Source organism: Ochotona princeps, chromosome 28 (genome assembly GCF_030435755.1).
Source record: "Ochotona princeps isolate mOchPri1 chromosome 28, mOchPri1.hap1, whole genome shotgun sequence".
NCBI classification, from domain to species: Eukaryota; Metazoa; Chordata; class Mammalia; order Lagomorpha; family Ochotonidae; genus Ochotona; species Ochotona princeps.
This window is the reverse complement of record NC_080859.1, coordinates 23791434-23806671: the sequence shown is the minus strand read 5'-3', so window position 1 is coordinate 23806671 and position 15238 is coordinate 23791434.

Genomic DNA, 15238 nt, shown 5'->3' with positions numbered 1-15238 from the left:
GGGTGACTTAAACACATAAACTTAGTTTCTCAAGGTCCTGGATACTAGAAGACCAAGGTCAAGACATGGACAGTACTGGTTCCTTTGGTGGGCTTGGAGGGGAGGATGTGATCTGGGTCACTCTCCTTGGCTTAATCATGACTGTCTCTTCTTACACGGTGCTCTCCCAATAGGCCTATTGGTCTCCAGATTTCTTTGTGTAAGGACCCCAGTCACCTTGGGCTGGTTCCAATGTAATGATTTCATTTTGACTTCAAGTTCTATACAGAGTCTGTCTTCCAATAAGGTCACATTCTAAAGGTCTGGAATTAGGAGTTCAACACATGGATTTTGGAAGTCAAATTCCAACCTACAGAAAACATAGTGGAAGATACTGAAACTCCAGCTGGCCTCCTCTTGTGATGGCAACAATAATTTTAAAAACTCAGCCTTTTTTAATATATTCACCTCTCATAGGGCTTGGAAAGCCAGGCTAGGCAGAATATTCTATGGACAAGAACTTCTCCAAACTGGAAAGCTTAGAATTTGCATGACCTTCCACCAGAGTGTTCTATAAGAGCCTACCATCTGGATACACTTCATAGATTCCCTGTGAGCACCTATGACAGTTCAAGCAATCAGACAGTCGTACTCCCCTTCTCCCACCTATCATTTCCATGCCTATGACAAGGAGCAAAGGGCAACTGGGTTTCCCAAGGGAGTTGGGGAATTTCCATCTCTTCACACTATTATTCCAAGAATAACTGCAAAATTAGAATTTGAGTCATAAGCCTAGAGAGGAATAAGTCAAGGTCACTTAGAGCTGAACTCTGCCCATGCTTCCCTAGTCACTGCTTCTTCTCTATGCAAGCCCAGAAGCAGGTAGAGTTCAGCACAACTGCTTGCCTGCCACCTGCCCTTCTAGCTCGCATTGAGCCATGAGGGATGCTGAGCCTCCTCCCATGTGTATTTAGGCAGTTGCATTTCCTTTTCCCTAATTGATCTTCAAAAATCAAGGAAGGGAGGTCTTACTGTGGTTCATTCCCTGACAGGTCTCCAGAGTCCAGCTTTTTTGTTTAGGGTTTTTGTTTGTTTCTACCAAATTTATTATATGTCCAAAATTAGAAATAATCTTTGAATGCATGCATGTAAAATAAACTGAGCTACATCCATACAATGAAACACTGTTCTGCCTAGGGGACAAAATAAAACCTGGATGAGTTTCAAAGCATGATGCTAAGTGAAGGAAAGCAACTTTCAAATCACTTCCTGTATGGCTCTATCCACATATATTTCTAGAGGAGCATAACTGTAGAAGCCAAGAACAGAATACTGCTTGCTTGCTGTGGTTGGGGTGGCCTAAGAGTTTAACCACAAAGAAGTATGAATGGATTTTGGGGGGAGTTGATGTACCCTGTCCTGATTGTAGTTGTGAATATGAATGCCTGAATCTGTACGTGGCTCAACACTCCTAGAACTGTACGCCCAAAAGAGATTTGATGGCATGTTAAACTACAATTTTGGGACCTGGCACAATGGCTCAACTGGCAAATCCTTCCCTTGTAAGCAAAAGGATCCCATACAGGCACTGGTTGATATTCCAGCTCCTCTACTTCCAATCTAATTGTTTCGGCCTGAGAAAACAATGGAAGAGGGCCCGAGTCCTAAGGACCCTGTGCCAGTGTGGGAGACCAGACGGAAGCTCCTGGCTCCTGGCTTTGGATCAGCTCAGCCCTGACTTTTGCGGCCATTTGGGAAGTAAACCAGTGGATGGAAGATCCTTCTCTGTCTCTCTTTGTCTCTTTATATCTGTTTTCCAATAAACAAATCAGAATTAAGAAAACAACTCATCTAGATCCCAGTAAAATTCTTCTTTAAAAAATGCCTTGGAAAAAACTTGTCCCCCTAGTCTAATGCAGAAAAATTGTTTTTTTCAACTTTATTTATTCAAGGGCAGACAGAGACGGACAGGGATTGTCATCACAGGTTACTCTCCGAATGTCTGCAGCAGCCAGGGCTGGATTTCCGTACGGGTCCCCCACAAGGGTTGAGCCAACACCTGCCTCCTCCCAGGATGCACATTAGCAGGGAGCCAGGATCGGGAGTGAAGCTGCTTCTAGAACTTGCACATTCTGATATGACATCAAGGCATACTGGGTGGTAACTTCACCAACACCCCAAATGCCTGGATCCAAGGTTATTTTGTTGGAGCAATTTTGCCTGCCAAAATTTTAAGTCCCTGGATAGTCAATTAGCAAGTCTTTGGCTTTTTATCTCTTACCCTGTTTAGATATCTTTCTCTCAGCAGCATCACTGACTCCCTAGTGGCATCATTTATCCCCTGCCTCCTGTACCAAGCGCTGTTTATGTCTGACATGTTCGGGATTCTTGAAGAGGTGTGCAGACTCCTGAAATGACAGATTTCATTTTCTCAGGGGTGGCTTGGAGAACATACCTTACACCATCAAATGGCACAGTTAGGCTGTTATTGTCATCATTTATCTCATCGTCTGGCTGGATCCATGTTTCTCTCATGAGATTACCTTCTGGTGAGGGGAAGGACTGTTTCTTTCGTCATTGTGGCCGTGGAAACTAACATAGCAACTGGTACACACTAGGAGTTTAATAAACGCTTACTCAGAGGCAAGTCTTAAGGTCCCTCCTCTCCCTTGGGTGCTGCCTGTCCTCTAAGTGGCCAGGTTATGAAATGTCCAAGGAGCTCGGTTGTTCTTTGATGTCATGTGGTGACCCCTTTTAGGTGTGCATTAGCAGGAAGCTGAACTGGAAGTGGAGAAGGGAATTAAGTCACACACTCGAATATGGGATGAAGGTGTTCTGAGTAGTAGGTTAACTTATCCTACCATGATATTCAGCCTCTAGAACATTATTACCATCAAACACATAAAAAAATGAATCTTTCACAGTCTCTCAAACTCCTTTTTAGGCACATTTTGTCTTCTTATGGGGCTAATCTAGATTGAGTGGTTTTATACCTCCTAATCCAAATTCATTGTTTATTACTCCTCGAAGTCACACAGTTGGGAAAATCTCATCTTTAGTGACTCTGATGTCCTGTTACTGTTCATCTAGGAGGAAAGCTTCCTTTCCTGGGAAGTTAATGAGGTCTAAAATAATTGTACACAATTTAGTGTGGCCATGACATAAGACAACAACGGAACCTTTCTCCCAAGGTGTACATGTGGCAACCACCACTCTCACTTGCTTGGGCATCATGGATGAGAATCGGAAAGCCATGTGCCTGTTGAACATAGGAACCAAACTTAGTTTGTTCAAGGACAAGAGTCCCACATTACGCTTCTACTCTCAGTTCTAACAAAGGCACGATGCCACTCAGGAGCCAGACAGGCATGCAAAGGGAGAGAAGAAGAAGAAAGAGGATGCATCCGTCAACTCCAGCACCAAGTTGGAGATTTGCTATGAAAGTGACTCATTTCATAAATAATCCAGCTGCTGTGGGAGGGAGCCCTGTCAGACTTGATGAATCTTCTGCAGTCAGGCTGATGGGATATGGGGCCAAACAACCACAACAAATCCATCCTGAGCTCATAAGCAAATGAGAGAAATGTTCCAACCAGTGATAAAAGTAAAGCAAAATTCTCTAAGTTCTGGGCCTATATGACATGCTGCCTTTTGACTGGCCCCTTTGTGTGTCCCTGTTTGGGAAGAATTCTGGAAGAGTCCCTCTAAATCTCATGTGGACCCCACGCAAGAGACACTGGATAGGAAAATGGATACGTGACTATTTCCTTAAGAAAAGAATGAATATCTGATACATTCAGGCTTTGTAAAGTTGATGGGGGGAGGGACCAGATTTGTGTTACGGCAAATTAGATCACTGTTTGATATGCCAGAACCACATATGAGCACTGGTTCAATTCCTGGAGGTTCCATGTTCAATCCAGCTCCCTGCTAATAGGTCTGGGAAATCAGTGAAGATGACACAAATGTTTGGAGACCTGCATTCATGGAGGAAATTCTAATCAAAGTTCTAAAATCCTGGGTTAGTCTGGGCCAGCGCTGGTTATTGCAGCCATATGAGCTGTAAACCAGAGGATTGAAAATCTCTCTCTCTCTCTCCTCTCTCCTCTCTCCTCTCTTTCTCTTTTTTCTCCCTTCTCTCTCTATCTTTCCCCGTGTTTCAATATATAACTTTGTCTTATGAAGGAATAAACAACTGTGCTAAAAATGTAGTAGGGAGCCCAGCGTGGTAAGTTAGTGGCTTAAAATCCTTGCCTTGCACATGTCAGGATCCCATATGGGCACCAGTTCATGTCCTGGCAGCCCCACTTTCCCATCCAGCTCCCTGCTTGTGACCAGGGAGGACAGTCAATGATGGCCCAAGACCTTGAAACTCTGCACCCATGTGGGAAACCCAGAAGAAATTCCTGGCTCCTGACTTTGTATCAGCTCAGTTCTGGCTATTGTGGCCACGTGAAGAGTAAACCAGTCAACGGAGCCAACGGAGGATCTTTCTCTCTGTATCTCTTTTTCTCTATAAATGTCTACCTTTCAATAAAAATAAATAAATCTTAAAAAAAGAAGTCTAGACCAGTGGAGAGCTCACCTCTGTCTTCCATGCATGCTGAAGGGACACAATTCCACTGCTTCTAACGCTAAGAAAGCCTGTATCCTGACCAGGAAAAGCACTAATTAAGAAAGGGCTATATGATTAAAAAGGTGCTGGAAAGTTCTTCTCAGTCCAATGCATCCATCTGCACATCCCTCTCATGCTCTCTGAAATCTCCATCACCCATCCGACATCTCTTGTTATGACCCCGAACGCATCTGCGAACATGCCATTCAAAAGCATAAACATTAAGCATTATCCCCCAGGAGCACCTTCATGCTTAACATTTTATCACACAGCTCGGGTATATTTTACTATCTCAAGGTTAGGAGAACAGCAGAGGTAAGTATTGACACAAGAGTTGGAGTAGAGATCCGAAAAGAGTTTTCAAAGCCTGGTACGACATACCTTGACTTGGCCAATGTCAATGGCTGATGCTGGGTAGATGGAGAACTGCATTCAGGAATGATTCAGCATAGTGGTAGAAGCTTGTAATTCACATCCCTCAGGGCAGCCAGGGGCAGAACGCTCTCCCAGGCGGTTTCCTATCAGCACCAGTTACCTCTGCACTTCTACAAGGTAAGGATTCATTATACACTCACTCAACACTGTCAGAAGAGCCCATGGCAAGGTTTCAATGTGTGTGCGGCAGAGCACCAGAGAGGCACAACCAGTGCCACCATCTTTCCTTGTGCTTTATCCCTTGCCGTAGCTCTCTAGCCCAGTCCTGTTCAGGCCTACACCCACAACCTGGCAGAGCACAGCCCTTTCCGCCACAATGTGAGGAAAACAGTTTGCTGCTGAGCTGTTGAGGAAGCTCCCATTCACATGGCACCTCGGTCACTGCAGGGTTGGGGAAATGCAGACTTTCTAAGGGCCCTTCACCCATAGATTTTCCTTTTTAAAGATGTATTTATTTTTTATTGGAAAGGCAGACTTACAGAGAGAAGGAGAGACTGAGCTGGATCAGAAGCGGAGCAGCTGGGACTCGAACTAGACAGGACGCCCAAATTGCAGGTGGTGGCTTCACGCACAATGCTGCAATACTGGCCCCACCGATACTTTGATAAATCTGTTTCCAAGTCCCACTGAACTTCTGTCTTAAAGTGAGGAAGAAGACAGGAAAGAGGAGCACCAACCCCTCTTGCTTCCCCAGTGGGTGAGGCTAATAACTCCCCTCAGCCTGGGCACACCCAGAGCTAGGCTTTTTACAACTCTCCTCTTAAGGAGACTTCACCAATAACAATCCAATATGGCAGAGGAAGCCATCATCACAGCACAAGAGTTAAACTAACACCCACAAGGCTAGCAGCCCATTTGTATCTCCACATCTAATCAGGCTCCCTGCCAATCTGCTTGGGAAAGCAGCAGAAGACAGCCCACATGGTCAGGCCCTTGCAATTAGTTGGGAGATCCAGAAGGAGTTCTGGGCTCCTGGTTCTATCCTAGTGTAGCCCCAGCTGTCACAGCCAATGGGAGTTAATCAGTGGATGAAAGATCTGTGTGCATATGTATGTACGCTTGTGTGCGTGTGTGTGTGTGTGTGCACACGTGCACATGTGCCTTCCTCCATCTTTCTGTAATTCTTTCAAGTAAGTGGAATAAAATCTTTCCGAAAACTAAACATATAAAGATTCGATATGGCAGTACAGCACAATGGCTCAATGCCTGGAACCTCACCTTGCAAGCACCAGGATCCCTCCTGGGTGTCGGTTTGCATCCAAGCTGCTCCATTTCCTTTCCAGCTCCCTGACTGTGCCCTGAGAAGGTAGTACAGGATTTCCCAGCACCTTGGGACCCTGCACCCACATGGGAGATCAGGAAGAAGCTCTTGACTCTTGGCTTCAGATCTGCTCATCTCCGGCCATTACAGAGAGTACAGAGAGTACAGAGATTACAGGGAATAAACCAGTGGATGGAAGATCTTTGTCATTCCTCCTCTCCAGGAATCTGATCTGCCTTTCCAGTCAGAAAAAAAAAAATGTAAAATCTACTATAGAATCTACTAGTATATGCAATCATAGAGTCTGTAATGTTTTGATAATGGCTTTCTGTAGCCAACATAAGTCTCTGGAAAGTAATCTAGGTGGCTGTGGACATAGTATGAATTTACTATAGTTTTCTTAGCCATTTATCTAAGGACTGGCCAACAGTTGTAGTTATTGACTATAGAACAGAGGCTGCCTTGAATAATCATGGATGGGGCTTTGAATTACCTAACAGGGCAAGTTGCAGTAACAATTATAAGCTTAGCTTCATGAGAAACTGCCCTACACTGTCCCAGAGTGGTCAGGTCACCTTCCATTCCTACCGATACTGTATGAACGACTACTTGAACTACATTTTCAGATGTCTTATTTGATTAACCATCAAAATATGTCTCCTTTCCAGTTTCCTGGAAGCACCCACAGGAAGAAGAGCAGGAAGAGAAATGTTCAGCCTTGCTGAGCTGTGTGAATTACACCCCTGCCTCCCATCGGGCTCTCCCTGCCCACACTTGATTTGACGATCTGCCTTCATGTTTTTCTTCTTCTGGGTGCCTTCCAAGTTGCTTATCAACATCAGCTGCAATGCCATTGGGTCTTGTTCTAATCAGAATCTATTGACCCTCACCAGATGTCATGCCATGCCCAGGGTGTGGCAATGCCCCCCAACCTCTGCTTGCGACATGACAATTCAGACAGAAGGAATGGGGCCTATGGCCCAGATGCCTGGGCTGGCCCTTCACTCCTTCCACACCTAATGTATAGTTCCACCTCCATCGCTGCTTGGCTAGGACTGAACAGATTGACCAGAGAGTGGTTTGTGCAGGCCTGGATTGGCTGGGACTGGGACAGGAACCTGCTGACAGGGTACTCATGCGAGGATGCACCCGGCCTCAGTACTAGGTATCCTACCATCTACATCAGGTTGCTCATTCATTGTTGATTGTGATTGCAAGAATGACAGTGCCAATTATCCACTCATCACATATTTGATGTAGGCCAAGGACTGTCAAAGTGTACTTTGCATGCACACATTCAAAATTAAGGAACCAGTTCTAAGGTCACACAGGGCTTTAATCTAGGCTAAGGACGTCTGAGTCCATACATTCATTTTGCTACCCCTGCCACTGGGTGGCCGCCCTGCACTCGCTTATTCTTACGAACCTCCAGAGAGACTATGGTCCTGTGTTTTCTTCCTGCTAATTTAAAGATAAATTATTTATTGTTGTGGAAGGAAGCCTTTGTGAGTGTAGGGACATATGTCACTGGACAAAGCTTATTCAGCCTGGCAAGAAATCTTTGGTTTTTGTCATAAAAATCAAGTAACAGGCTGGTGTCATGGTGCATTGGGTTAAGCCAGAGTTTGCACCCCAGATTGGAGAGGCAGTTTAAGGCCTGGCCCCCTTTCTCTTCTCCTAAGCCCCTGCCACTCCCCACCCCCCCACACACACTCACCCAGGTGTTCCTTGGGAATAACTGACCTGGAACAATCTATTTCACAGTTCTAAGGCTGCCTCTGTTTTAGCTCTGAACTGTTATCTGCCTTTGACATGGCTGAATCTCCTGCCAATCTCCCCCATTGGCTCCTCTGACATTGCTCCTCATTGGTCACGCCAGGCTTCTTGCTCTGAGCTGTGGGCTCTCTGCACCAGTCCCTCCACCTGTTTGGCAACTGGGGACACTACTGTCCATCTGAGCATTCCTTCCACTCACATCCCACTTGCACTGCTACCTGTCATTGTGACCCCTCAAATACATCCTTATGCTTCACAATACCAAATGGAAGGACAGTACTACTCATACAGTGTGACAGTATTATTTGTGCTGAATCCAGCCCAAATAACTCCACTACGTTTTAAATCGTTGAAGGATTAGCTCGTTCATGCAAGAAAACAAATTTCTGCTTGAAGCATAACCCATGATCTCCTACCTCCCTAAAATATGATTTTTCCTCCTGAATTCTTCTCTGTTGGACATGTCTAATCACCAAAACCAGTCACCTTTCATTTTTCTCCAAACTCCACATCAATTCTTTCTAATTCCACCATTTGCGCACTTTCTCATCTATTTTCCCTTTCTATCTTCATATAATAAATATCTTTTCCAAACCTCTGATAGTCAAAATAGAATCTTCAGCCTGCAGACTTTCCCAGGAAAAACCTTCCTATAAATCTCAAAACGATCAATTAGTTCAGCAGGAATAAGCAGCTCATATACATCATATGGAAATATAAACTACCATACTCATATTCTTCTCTTACTGAATAAAAGTATGGCTCTACTCAGATGTTTTGTTTATATAAATTCCATTATTAGGAGAGCATGGAATTCCCTGAGTAGACATGTTGAGGTATCTTCCATTCTATCTAGGTGGGCCAGGATCAAGAGTGTGCCCATTACTCTCCTAGACAATAAACCTCTAAAGATGCTCAGTAATCTCTCAATTTCCTTCCACCTTTGTCCCACTCAAGTCTATTATCCTCCATGTTCTGAGATCCAAAATACTCACTTGAAATTTTCACTCCTTCATTCATTGGCTTGTTATCAGTCTAACACCTGCATCCATTGAGCATATATGACATTTCAGAAGATGGCTGTCTCTACCTCTCCAACATGTGCCCCTCTGTGCCACCCACCCGCGTTGTCTGTCCCCATATTCTCTCCCTCTCCTTCCCTTCCTACATAATCTCTCCATTTCTCTCTCTCTCCCCTATCCCTGTTTTCTTTATCCCCAGCTCCTAAACTTTCCACAAAATTCCATCAAATTGGCAGTTTCCTCATTACATCCTGTGTTGTGTTGTCTCTCCTACTGGTATTACACGAGCCACTCTTTCAGCTTCAGCTCCCACTGATTTGACGTCATCTGTGTTTTTGCAGTATCAATCCTGGACATCCCAAATACTACATGGAAAACACACCTTAGACGAACAACAAGAGAAACAGGAAGCTGATGATGGTGGGTTGACCCATGGTTAGTGCACTAAAGCATGGAATAATGCTTGGATTCTCATTTGTTTTTGAGGTATCCAATTTAAACATTTTATTTAAAAGCCTACCAGAGGGACTAGCATTGTGGCATAGCACACTAAGCTGATGTCTGCAATACTGGCATCCCCAAAAAAACACTATTCATGTCTCAGCTACTCCACTTCTGATCCAGCTCCCTGCGAATTGCCTGGGGTAAGCAGCTTAAGATGGCCCAAGTATTTGGGACATCCAGATGAAGTTCCTGACTCCAGGTTTCAGCCTGATCCAGCACTGGCCATTGCAGCCATTTGGACAGTGAAAGAACAGATGGAAAATCTCCTCCTCCTCTTCCCCTCTCCTCTGTGGCTTTCAAGTAAACTAAGCAAACCTAGCCTAGCAACGACAACACAAAGATCGCCAATCACAATCGGTTACCAGAGCTTTGGGACAACTCCAAAAGCTAAGGTTTGGGGTGGCCGTCTTTGTCCATGCTGCCTTCCATAATAAAAGGCTGTAAACTGAACGGTTTATGAATAATAGAATTGTGTTTCTCTCACAGATCGGAAGTTGGCGATATCAGGATAAGGTACCAGCAGATCCAGTTTTATTCTCTGGAACTTTCATCCTGAAGGTCGTTAGAATCAGCACTTCAACACAGGAATTTGGAGTGAGTATGTTGTCCAGTGCAATTATCTGGGATCTTGTCCTCATCAAGCTTGAAAAATGCTACAGTACAGAACCCAACTTTTCCTGTAAAATGATAATTCTTTAGTCAAGAAACTTCTTTGTAACCTGAGCAGCGGTATAATTCCCATCTCTCTGGAGGATCTCAAATGATAAGTGCTAATTATCTTGAAAATAATTCTCCAGTATCCTTCTGACATTGTATTGTTGTAAGTTGCTTCTGCTTTGCTTTCAATAATAATGCTAAAGAGGGAATTCATAAAATAACTAGGTTTTCACTTTGGTCCTTTTCCTATTTAAACCTTTTAATTTTACCATATCTTCATATCTCATACATTCCTCTATCCTAATAATGGTAATGGAAATATAACTACTTAATCATTGCTGTAATAATAATACAATGCATTAATTAATATGCATAGCATCTTAGCAAAAGTCTGAGCAAGTGAGTTCCTTTAATTCTTGTAGGAATCATGTGAGGTGAGTCGCATCCTATACATATTGCAGAAAAGACAATAAAACTTGCTTGTATACGGTCATTAACCTAGCAAAATGAATAAAGGAACCCGAACCCAGATTTCATGGCCTATTTCACTACCCTATATTGGTTTCCTTGTAGTCATTTATCTGTGTTCCCAGGATCATGATATTTTGAGTTAAAGAAGGAATTAAAAAAATCCTGTTTTAAAATTTAAAAGCAACTTTTGTTTATTGCAAGAAATTAAGCATAAAGAAGAAAATTCTTCCAAATTGCATCATGCAGGAAAAGACATTGTTAATATTTTGTACTATTTCATACTTAAAATAGGCTAATATTGTGATTAAATTATTCTTAGAATCTATCTTTTACAGTTTAATAAAACTATTAAGACACTGTTCCATATTACTTGCATTATTATGTACAGATTTTTTTAGTGATTATAGGACATATCATTCAGGGTTAACGCAGTGCTATAGGGGACTAATCTGTTCTGGCATCAGCATGTCATATGGGTGTTGATTTATATCCAGCTGCTCAGCTTCCAATCCAGTTATCTGTTTATGTCCTGGGAAGGCAGTAGAGGATGGCCCAGGTCACTGGGACATTGCACCCACCATGTGAGACCCAGAAAATACTCCTGGCTCCTAGCTTTGGATCAGTTCAGCTTTTGCTATAATAGAGTTAACAAGTGGATGGAGACAGTCCCTCTCTCTACTTATCTCTCCATAAAATCTGCCTTATGAATAAAAGTCAATCTATAAAAATGGCATGTCATTATGTAGATAACACATTGTTTCCCCAATTCTAGACCATTAGATATTTGAACATTTTTCTTATTTTAGATTTAACATTCCCTGCTACAGCTAATTCTTTAATAAATTATTTTAAATATTTATAAATTATTTATTATAAATTATTTTCTTCTTTCTTTTGAATAAATTTGTAAAAGATTTGTCCAGTTAAAAAATTTAAGCTTTTCGGGCCTGGCGGCGTGGCCTAGCAGTTAAAGTCCTCGCCTTGAATGCGCCCCGGGATCCCACATGGGCGCCGGTTCTAATCCCAGCAGCTCCACTTCCCATCCAGCTCCCTGCTTGTGGCCTGAGAAAGCAGTCGAGGATGGCCCAAAGCTTTGGGACCCTGCACCCATGTGGGAGACCTGGAAGAGGTTCCAGGTTCCCGGCACCGGATCGGCGCAGCACCGGCCGTTGCGGCTCACTTGGGGAGTGAATCATCAGATGGAAGATCTTCCTCTCTGTCTCTCCTCCTCTCTGTATATCCGACTTAGTAATAAAATAAATAAATCTTTTTTAAAAATTAAGCTTTTCAGTCTCTTGCCAGAGCATCCTCCTGAAAGATCATTCTCATTTAACCTCCCCCCAGCAGCTTTCTAACATCACCTGCTGTCTTATGTTCATAACATTTAATATTAAGCATTACTGCTTTTACTATCTGTTCTTTGCCTTTTAATAGTTCTTCCCATTTACTTTTAAATCAAAAAGGAGGAAAGATCTTTATTTCCTCCCATAAAGAAATAGTAACTGCATGAAATTTGCACCTCTGCCCCCAATATGCAAGGAGAATAGAAAACTGGACAAAGAGATGAAATCTGCTTCCCACTATAAGCCAACAGGCAGTGTGGATCTACAATCCCTGAAGCCATGACTTGCAGACTGGAAGCAATTTGCTAACCACAGAGCAGGAAGGGGGCCCAGGCAATGTTTGCCAGCCTCTCCGAATTGAGTAGAGATAGGAGAGTTAAAAAGGCTGAGGATGCTGGAAATCATAGGGCAGTATTCCAGGAGCAAGAGAGGAGCTACTCAAAGGAAGAACTCCTGAAGCCTGCATTGAAATTCCAAGCCTCTGGCTGATCCTGCAACCACCCGTGTCCGTGAACTGCACACAGCCAGGCACAGAGGCACTGCAGGGTCCCTCCATCTGAACAGTTCTGAGTCTATGTAGGACTGAGCAACATGCAAGCTATTATTCCCAAGCAGAAAGACCTTATAAAAACCAAGCCTAACTAGTTGTAGAAATCAACTAACCCTTCAAGACCACACCAACCCAACCCTAATAAGCTTCATGACTCAAAAGGATAAAACTCATAGAATATGTAATTGCATGCCAAAACAAACATGAACAATTTAAAGAAAACCAACAAGGTCCAAATATCCAAAAACATATTAATCCTAATGTTTAACATTGAATTAGAAATTGTTAGGTATGCAGCTACAGCATGATAGCCTAGTGGCTAAATCCTCACCTTGCATTGCTGGGATCCCACATGGGTACTGGTTTATATCCTAGCAGCTCCACTTCCCATCCAGATCCTTGCTTGTGGCCTGCAAAAGCAGTCGAGGACGGACCAAAGCATTGGGACCCTGCATGGGAGACCCAGAAGAGGTTCCTGGCTCCTGGCTTCATATTGGCGCAACTCTGGCCATTGCAGTCACTTGTGGAATGAAACAGCAGATGGAAGATCTTTCTCTCTGTCTCTCCTCCTCTCTGTATATCTGACTTTCCAATAAAAACAAATAAATCTTTAAAAAAAATTAAAAATGCAGTCAGAGACCCAATGGTGGCTGAGTAACCAGCTCTGGCAATGGCCTCCCTATAAACATCAATGTGAAAAGCTCAATACATACCAAACTGCACACAACAAGGACCTACAGAAGCCAGGCCGGGACCCACAGACAGAGCTCCTGGACCTGCTTCCATGGCCCTGCTTTAGCTAATACAGTGCCTGAATGGACAGCATGGGACAGTGTCCCCCTTTCAGCAGGAAACAGACCACAGCCCACATCACCAGCAAAGCAGGCAAGCAGGCTGCTTAGAATTTCTGATAAGGATAGTAACAAATGAGACCAGACAACTCAAGCCATGCCTTCAGTGCACAGATCACATCACATTTCATAGGCAGCAGAAACATCCAGAAAATATTCACCTGCAAGGCAGCGTAAGGTGCCAGAAGCCAACGCTTCTCCAATCAAATGCTGGAGTGAGGATGCTAAAACAGGCATGTCAGGGAAACTCAATGAAATTCAAGAGAACACAGAGAAATGGCTCAGTGTGTTAACAACAATGTATAAAGATGAAAGGAATGAAAGTCGAGCAGAAATTCTTCAACTGAAATGCACTCTAAGTGAAGTCAAACATGCAATAGAAGCCAGCAGAATAGATCAAGCAGAAGAGAAAGTGATGATCTCAGATGCACAAGTAGAGGATTACAAAAAATCAAGAGCAGGGAAGAACACATGTGTGACGCGCGGGATGCTATTCAGACTTAAGAGGGATTTGAGAATGTCACAGAGCTAATGACAGAAAATTTCCTAAACTTCAAGAAAGATGCAACTATCCAGGTACAATAAGGAAACTCTCCAAAGTCAGAGATCAAAAGAGGAGTGTCAAAGCTGGGGCGGAAGAAGCCAATGGTGCAGAAAGAGGGCCCAGTTCACCTCTCTGCTGACGTCACAGAAACTTTACAGGCTAGAAGTGAATAGGGTGAGTCTTTGAGGGTACTGAAGGAAAAATCATCCACCATGAATGCTGTGGCTTGCAAAGCCATCCCTCTACATCAGGGAGCGAGTCTAGACAAAGCAAGCTGAGAGAACTCATCACTTCCACACCTGTACAAACAGTGCTAGAGACAGTTTTTTCAAACTGAAAGAGATGCTAACAAATAAAACACCAGAAGGCAGAAAATTCACTGGTTAAGAGAAATATATCAACAGGTTCACAATGTTTTAATAATGTAACTAAGGTGTATAAATCATTTATATATTTTCTTTGAAGACTAAGAAGCCTATAAATAGTACACTAAAATATTTTTAAATGGGTAATATGCAAGTAGCTCAACCGTTACATCAAAAATTCAAAATATGGGATGGAGTAGAACACAATGTGGAGTGCCTTCCTAGAGTTTCTATCTCTTTGGTTTTGTTTGGCTCTCTCTATTTTAATCATCAATGTTAAGTTGCTATTATTTCAAGACAGCGTATTAGAGCCAAAAAAGGTTTTTTTCCTTTTGTAAATTTCAAGTATCCACAAAGCACAACATATGTACATGCTTACCGCAAGTAGGTACCCCAAATGAGAATGGAACCAGTCTTTGCTACCTCTGACCCAGCAGCCTGCTAACATGCCTGGGAAGGCAAAGGGTGATGGCCTGAGTGCCTGAGTCCATTCCTCCTGTGTGGGAGACCTGGCTCCTAGCTTCAGCCTGACCCTGGCGTGGCTGTTGTAGCCACTGGTCAGAGCCGGGTGGGGGTGGTGTTGGGGACAATGCGACTGCAGATGGAAAATCTCTTTCTGTCTCTCTCATTCTACCTCTCAAATAAATAAACATGTAATTGAAAATAACAAAAAAGGCATTACAGTAAAAACACAAGATGAGTATTAAAACGGCAGTAGTAACACCTTTCTGTTAATACTTAACTAAAATATCGATGAATTGGATTTTGTGTATTAAGAAGTAAGTAAGTGAATGGATCAAAAATAGAACACAACTATATCCCACTTACAAGAAACCCATTTAGTTTTTAAGGACACAAATAGTCT